At 46.2% G+C, this 6,000-nt stretch overlaps 1 protein-coding gene across 2 annotated transcripts in view; it reads right to left on the bottom strand.

Moving 5' to 3' along the window:
- ELMOD1 (ELMO domain containing 1) overlaps positions 1 to 5,739 on the bottom strand; it is a 131,183-nt gene extending 125,444 nt beyond the window's left edge. For both annotated transcript variants that reach the window (XM_044285989.1, XM_044285988.1), the window contains exon 1: positions 5,640 to 5,739. The gene's annotated coding sequence lies outside the window, so the exon portion shown is untranslated. The remainder of the gene's footprint in view (positions 1 to 5,639) is intronic.
- Between the last annotated feature and the right edge of the window lie 261 nt (positions 5,740 to 6,000).

Raw genomic sequence — 6,000 nt, forward strand, 5'->3', positions numbered from 1 at the left:
GAGGGAAATACTGCCAAAAAATGCCAGATACAAGTCAAATAACAGTCAGATATAGTGTAATTCCTCCTGTACACAAGGGCCACCGGGATTACGCTATGATGCGTATAGGACATAAAAGGTAATTACTGTTATAACAATATATTCATAATAAAAAGTAAACTATTAACAGTTTGCAGAAAATGAGCTACAGATCCTGCTTTCCGAGACCGTGTTTTACTACTGGATTTAGCAGTGTCAGGACCACGGACAGTTGCAGTGAGACGCTCCTCTCTATTAACATCATAAGTAGGGTTGAGCGAGTCGACCTTCAGATCCAAGATCCGAAGCTGATTCGCTCCAAATTTCGTTTGAATGCTGTACGGAGATTTGTCTCCGTAAAGCATTCAAACGTATGGGCTCCAGTGAGGCAAATTCGTTATTGCAGAAGTCTTGCGGGACTTTGTGAATAACTTCGGGTTTTGATTTTTCCACTTTAAAACCACTTTAGAGGAAATCTGTCACATGGATTATCACTAATAAAGTACACCTTTTGCCATGCAGAACATAATACCTTGTTCCTTGATGTACCCTTCAGTCGGCGTTTCTGGCTTTCATTTCCGACAATGGCGCTGATGGGAGCGTGGAGTCTCAGCCCAGGAGTGGCGAGCTTGGGCTCTGCTGGATGGTGGGCCCGGGCACTGGACGGGGGGGTCCTGGGCACCGTTGAAAGAAAATAACGCCCCTCTGGGTGTATTACTGCCTAATTTGCATATCATACAAAGATGATTTTCGCAAGAGAGAAAACAAAAAACGCCGAATGGAAGGTAGATCAGAGAAGGAGGTGTTATGTTCTACATGGGAATAGTTTTACTTTATTACTGATAATCCATGTGGCAGATTTCCTTTAAAACTGTTTTTTTCTTTTAAAATGGTTTTAAAGTTTAAAACTAGTTCTAAAGGATAAAGAAAAAGCTGAAGAATGAGAAATGAAGATGAATACGATGGAAGAAGAAGCTGAAGAATTTCTCCCACCGCTTGTAACTGAAAAGAAGCTTCGTCTTACAGTGGGCATAGGAGAGAACTCAGGAGAAAATACAATTATACTGGAACAAGATAACGGAAGATGAGGTCCATCAGCAGCAAGAGGAAGGAAAATGGGCCAGAAGATCCAGGCGGAGGATAGACATTTAATCCGGCGATCGATTGTAAAAAAAAAAAAAAAAAAAAAAAATCACTTGCCTCATTCTTACCACTATTAGTAATAATACTAGTCCTAAAAAGAGGACGGAGAAGAACGAAGAGACAATCATTAACACATCACTGAGAAGTCTGGAGACCCAAAGACAGGCCGCGCCGGAGAAACACTACACAGATGGTCACCAGACATAAGAACTTGGGTCCCATCTTACGTTTTCCAGATTTGACACTAATTTTGGGTCCTGAACATAAACCACTAATTCTTTTTTTCATATTTTCATGATTAAGCTCATGGAAATACATATATGTCTGCTATTCTCCGTTGGTTATGTGTCGTTTACGGCGTTGTCTTACCCTGTAATCTTTCTTTGGACAATTTTGATACTAATGAAGACAAACCTTCCTTTAGGCTCCTGCTATTCAGAATGCTTACTCGGCATTTGTGGTGTGATCTGCGACGTTGGACGTAGCCCCTGTAGCGGGGTATACGATATGAAAACCGCTCCCCCAGGCAACAGCAGAAGGTCTACCGAAGGTCCATCATCACATGTAAGTAGCTTGCTGTGATATCCATGGTCAAAGGGAATTAACCTCATAAATGCTCTTCCACCACGCTTATATATCAACTCCAAAACCAACCACAACTATGTAATATAAAATGAAAGGTTAAAAGGGGTATTAGGATATGCCATCAATGTCAGATGAGTGTGGGTCCCACCTCCGTGACCCGCTCCTATCTCCTGAAGTGAAGGAGAGCACACAGCGCATGCGCGGCCATCCTCCGTTCACCGCTATAGAAGCTTCGAAAACAGTCGAGCATTGGTTCAGCTATTTCCAGCAGTCCCATGGCAGTGAATGGAGAGGTGGCCATGCATGCGCAGGTGCGCTCCATTCACTGCCATGGGACTTCTGAAAATAGCTGAGTGTGCTTGCTCTGTTATTTTTGGAACTCCCAATGAAATGAATGAAGAGAACGTCGCATAAGCGCGATGCACTCTGCTTCATTTCGGGGGCCCTGTTCAGGAGATAAGAGTGGATCACAGAGGTAGGACCAGCACCTAGCGGACATTGATGGCATGTCCTAGCGAGATGCCATCAATGTCTTAGATGGGTATAACCTTTTAATCAGCTTTGCATGCTTTATTATATATATTTCACTTTAATGTAGAATAAAATATATATCTAAAATACAATAATATATAATATGGAGGTTTGTGATCCTGGGGTTGTGGTGACTTGCCCTGTACCCCAATCATTTCCATGATGTTGTGAGGCTGCACTGCTACACTGTACTATGCTTCTCACAGCCAAAGCCGCCATGGAGCCCCAGCCTAAAAAGCCCCTCTCCCAAATATTACCCCAAGCAGCAGAGAATACCAACGGAAAGACATACAGTATATTGTATTACAAAGCCTCAGAGATGCATACCTACACCAATATGAGACCCTATCCAAAAAGTAACAGGGTCTAATGTGAAAAAGGGTTAAAGGGGTTCTTTCCCCATAGAAAATGATGGCCTCCAGTGGAGGTCAACCTTTCCAATCCTCGGAATGAACGACCCATGCATTAGGGTAAGCTCAAACTGGTTGTCCCCTCAGGCCCTCACTATCTGATGGGCAGGGGCTCAGCATCTTCATGGATCATCTGCTGTACAGTAGCTATGACCTTTGAACTACACAGCTCCGTCCGTCCGTCCGTCATGCAGTGGACTGACCTGGTTACTACAGTGTTGCATCCCTGCTGTTTCTGGTCCCCACCGATCCGGTAGTGATCATGTGATCTGTACACTCACTTGAGTGCTGACGGCCAACCAACGGCCTCACCCTTACATTTGCATAAACCGCACGTGACCGCTGAGCCTCAGTGGCGCTGGCAGCGGGACACTGAACAGGTAAGTGGTTTCTTTTTGTTTTTAAACGGAATTCCCTAATGGGGTATTTTGTCCCATGTTTCTATGTGCCCGCATCGCTGAGAAAAATGAACTTTTACTATATGCAAATGAGCCTCTAGGAGCAACGGGGGCGTTACCATTACACCTAGAGGCTCAGCTCTCTCTCTGCAACTGACGCATCCTCTGCACTGTGAGGGTCAGATATGATGACATTTTCACTGTCTCTGGTCCTGAGAATCAGAGAGGGCGCAGCAGTTGCAGAGAGAGCAGAGCCTCTAGGTGTAACGGTAACTTGCATATACTAAAACACTATTTTTCTCAGTAATGTGAGCACATATGAACATGGGACCAACACAGATGCCTTCAGCTGCCAAGTGCACATGTAACAGGTCATCCAGTGTCATAGGTACAGAACTGCTGACAGATGCATTTTAAAAACTCCTTAAAGGGTTTGTCTCACTTCCGCAAATAGCATTTATCATGTAAAGAAAGTTAATACAAGGCACTTACTAATGTATTGTTTTTATCCATTTTGCTTCCTTTGCTGGCTGGATTCATTTTTCCATCACATTATACACTGCTCGTTTCCATGGTTACGACCGCCCTGCAATCCATAAACGGTTATTGTGCTTGCAAAAAAAAAAAATATGAAAAAGCATAGGTGACAGGGACTATAGGAGAGCACATAAGCTAGTGGTTTTTTCTTTAGTGTACAAGCACGGCCACTGTTGATGGACTGCAGGGCGGTCGTAACCATGGAAACAAGCAGTGTATAAAGTGATGGAAAAATAAATCCAGCCAGCAAAGGAGGTAATATGAACAATCACAATACATTAGTAAGTGGATTGTATTAACTTCCTCTACATGATAAATGCTATTTGCTGAAGTGAGAGGACCCCTTTAATTCATGTTCTGTAGAAGTAACAGCCTGAATCCATCAGGGCTATAGACGAGACACAGGCGACGGGGCGTTGCACTCTTGGCAATCACCAGCTACACTATAGGAGTGAACAGTATTGCCCCCTATTGATAGATGCCACAAGAAACTGAGAGCCCCTGGCACTGACAGGTAGATTCACATTTCGGGGCAGGTGGGCACAGCCTGGTAGCATCAGCTCTAAAATAGGGTAAATTGTATAATTTTTAAAGGATTTGTCTGCGTTACAAATAGATGGGCGTCCCAGCGATGACCGGAGCCGCTTCTTACCGCCTGTCAGACAGATATTATCACAGTGATGTAGCTGTCGCCTCTCCTGATACGTCTGTTTTAGTAACGACCTGTATTCCCCGTGTAATAAGAATTCTGGAGCATCTGTTCTGATGACTCTATGAGGCGCCATTCTTCTATTAATCCTGCTAGACGTTTATGGATTATCTGACACTATCCAATCAGTGCTGCCAGTGCAGGGACACACCCCCAACTGGTAACCTAGTTGGCAATTTATCCATAAACTTCTAGAAGGAAGAACAGAGGAATGGCACAGCATAGGGTCATAAGAATAAATGCTCTAGAGCCGTCATTTCATCCAGCTGATCGGTGCCGCCCCCTGGCATCCAGCTGATCGGTGCCGCCCCCTGGCATCCAGCTGATCGGTGCCGCCCCCTGGCATCCAGCTGATCGGTGCCGCCCCCTGGCATCCAGAACCCCTACCACCCTCCCTCTACCCGTCAAGTATTAGGCGCTGTAGGGTATCAGACTTATCACTGCAACGTTTCATCAAGGAACCTAACAAGAAGCTTCAACATTCCCCGGCAGCTGTGATCTGCCATCTATATGAACAGCAGGACAGGTCTCTACATGGGGACAGGTTTAGTGTCATGTGATATTCTGAAGATGACGGTGAAGACCGACCCCGAAACAGGCAGCCTTAAATAACAGCCTGACAACACTGACACCTGCCCCCCCCCCCCGCCACAACAAGCCATGAATCCTATACCGCCCCCACCCCTGCCAAAAGAACAGCACCTATTGTGTCGCCTCAACACAACACCACAGGGGGACATCTGTATATAACACGGTGAGAGGGAGGGTAGATAATAGACGGATAGATAGATAGATAGATGATAAATAGATATTAGACAGATATGGGATAGATAGATATGACATAGATAGATAGATGATAAATAGATATTAGACAGATATGGGAGAGAGAGGGAGAGAGGGAGAGAGAGAGAGAGAGAGAGAGAGAGAGAGAGAGAGAGAGAGAGAGAGAGAGAGAGAGAGAGAGAGAGAGAGAGAGAGAGATATGAGATAGATAGACAGATATGGGATAGATAGATATTAGACAGATATGGGAGAGATGGAATATGATAGACAGATAATAGCAGTACATACTGCACAGCCCCTATAATATAATTACTGACCATTAACCCTGTAGAGTACGGTTCTTGGCTGTTGGACCGTCCCTGGGTTAACCCCTCCGCCCCCGGGCTGGCCCTCGCTGCATTCTGCTCCTCTATTTGGTATGCAGCATGTGTGCTCCGAGCCCATCAATAACATCATGCCCATAGGAAGCCCAGCAATGCCCGTCACTCTGCCTCGGCTGGCAGGGCTGGGGTCGGGGGCTCTCACCTGTATGTGACCGGTGTCGGGAGCGGCTCCGGGTCTCAGGGTCCCATCATCAGGCGGCTGTCACTCACCAGACGCGGCTGCTCCACTGCACGGCCGCGCGCCTCTGCCACCGAGAACAGGCGCGTCCCCGACACCCGCGGCCAATCAGAGCGGGGGATTGTCTCAGGCCACGCCCACCTGCTCACCTTAGTGCCTGAGCAGTGCCGCTGATGTCGGCGGCGCATCCCGGTGTATGTGATACGATAGGGTTAATGCTGGGTTTCTCTCACAAGTCTCCGGGGACCACAAATAGGGACCCACAAAATACCGATGTGGTCTGTACACATCCGCACTGGTCCCTGACTTGTCCGCAAACCAGACA

This window comes from Bufo gargarizans, chromosome 3, assembly GCF_014858855.1.
Source record: "Bufo gargarizans isolate SCDJY-AF-19 chromosome 3, ASM1485885v1, whole genome shotgun sequence".
Classification (NCBI taxonomy): Eukaryota; Metazoa; Chordata; class Amphibia; order Anura; family Bufonidae; genus Bufo; species Bufo gargarizans.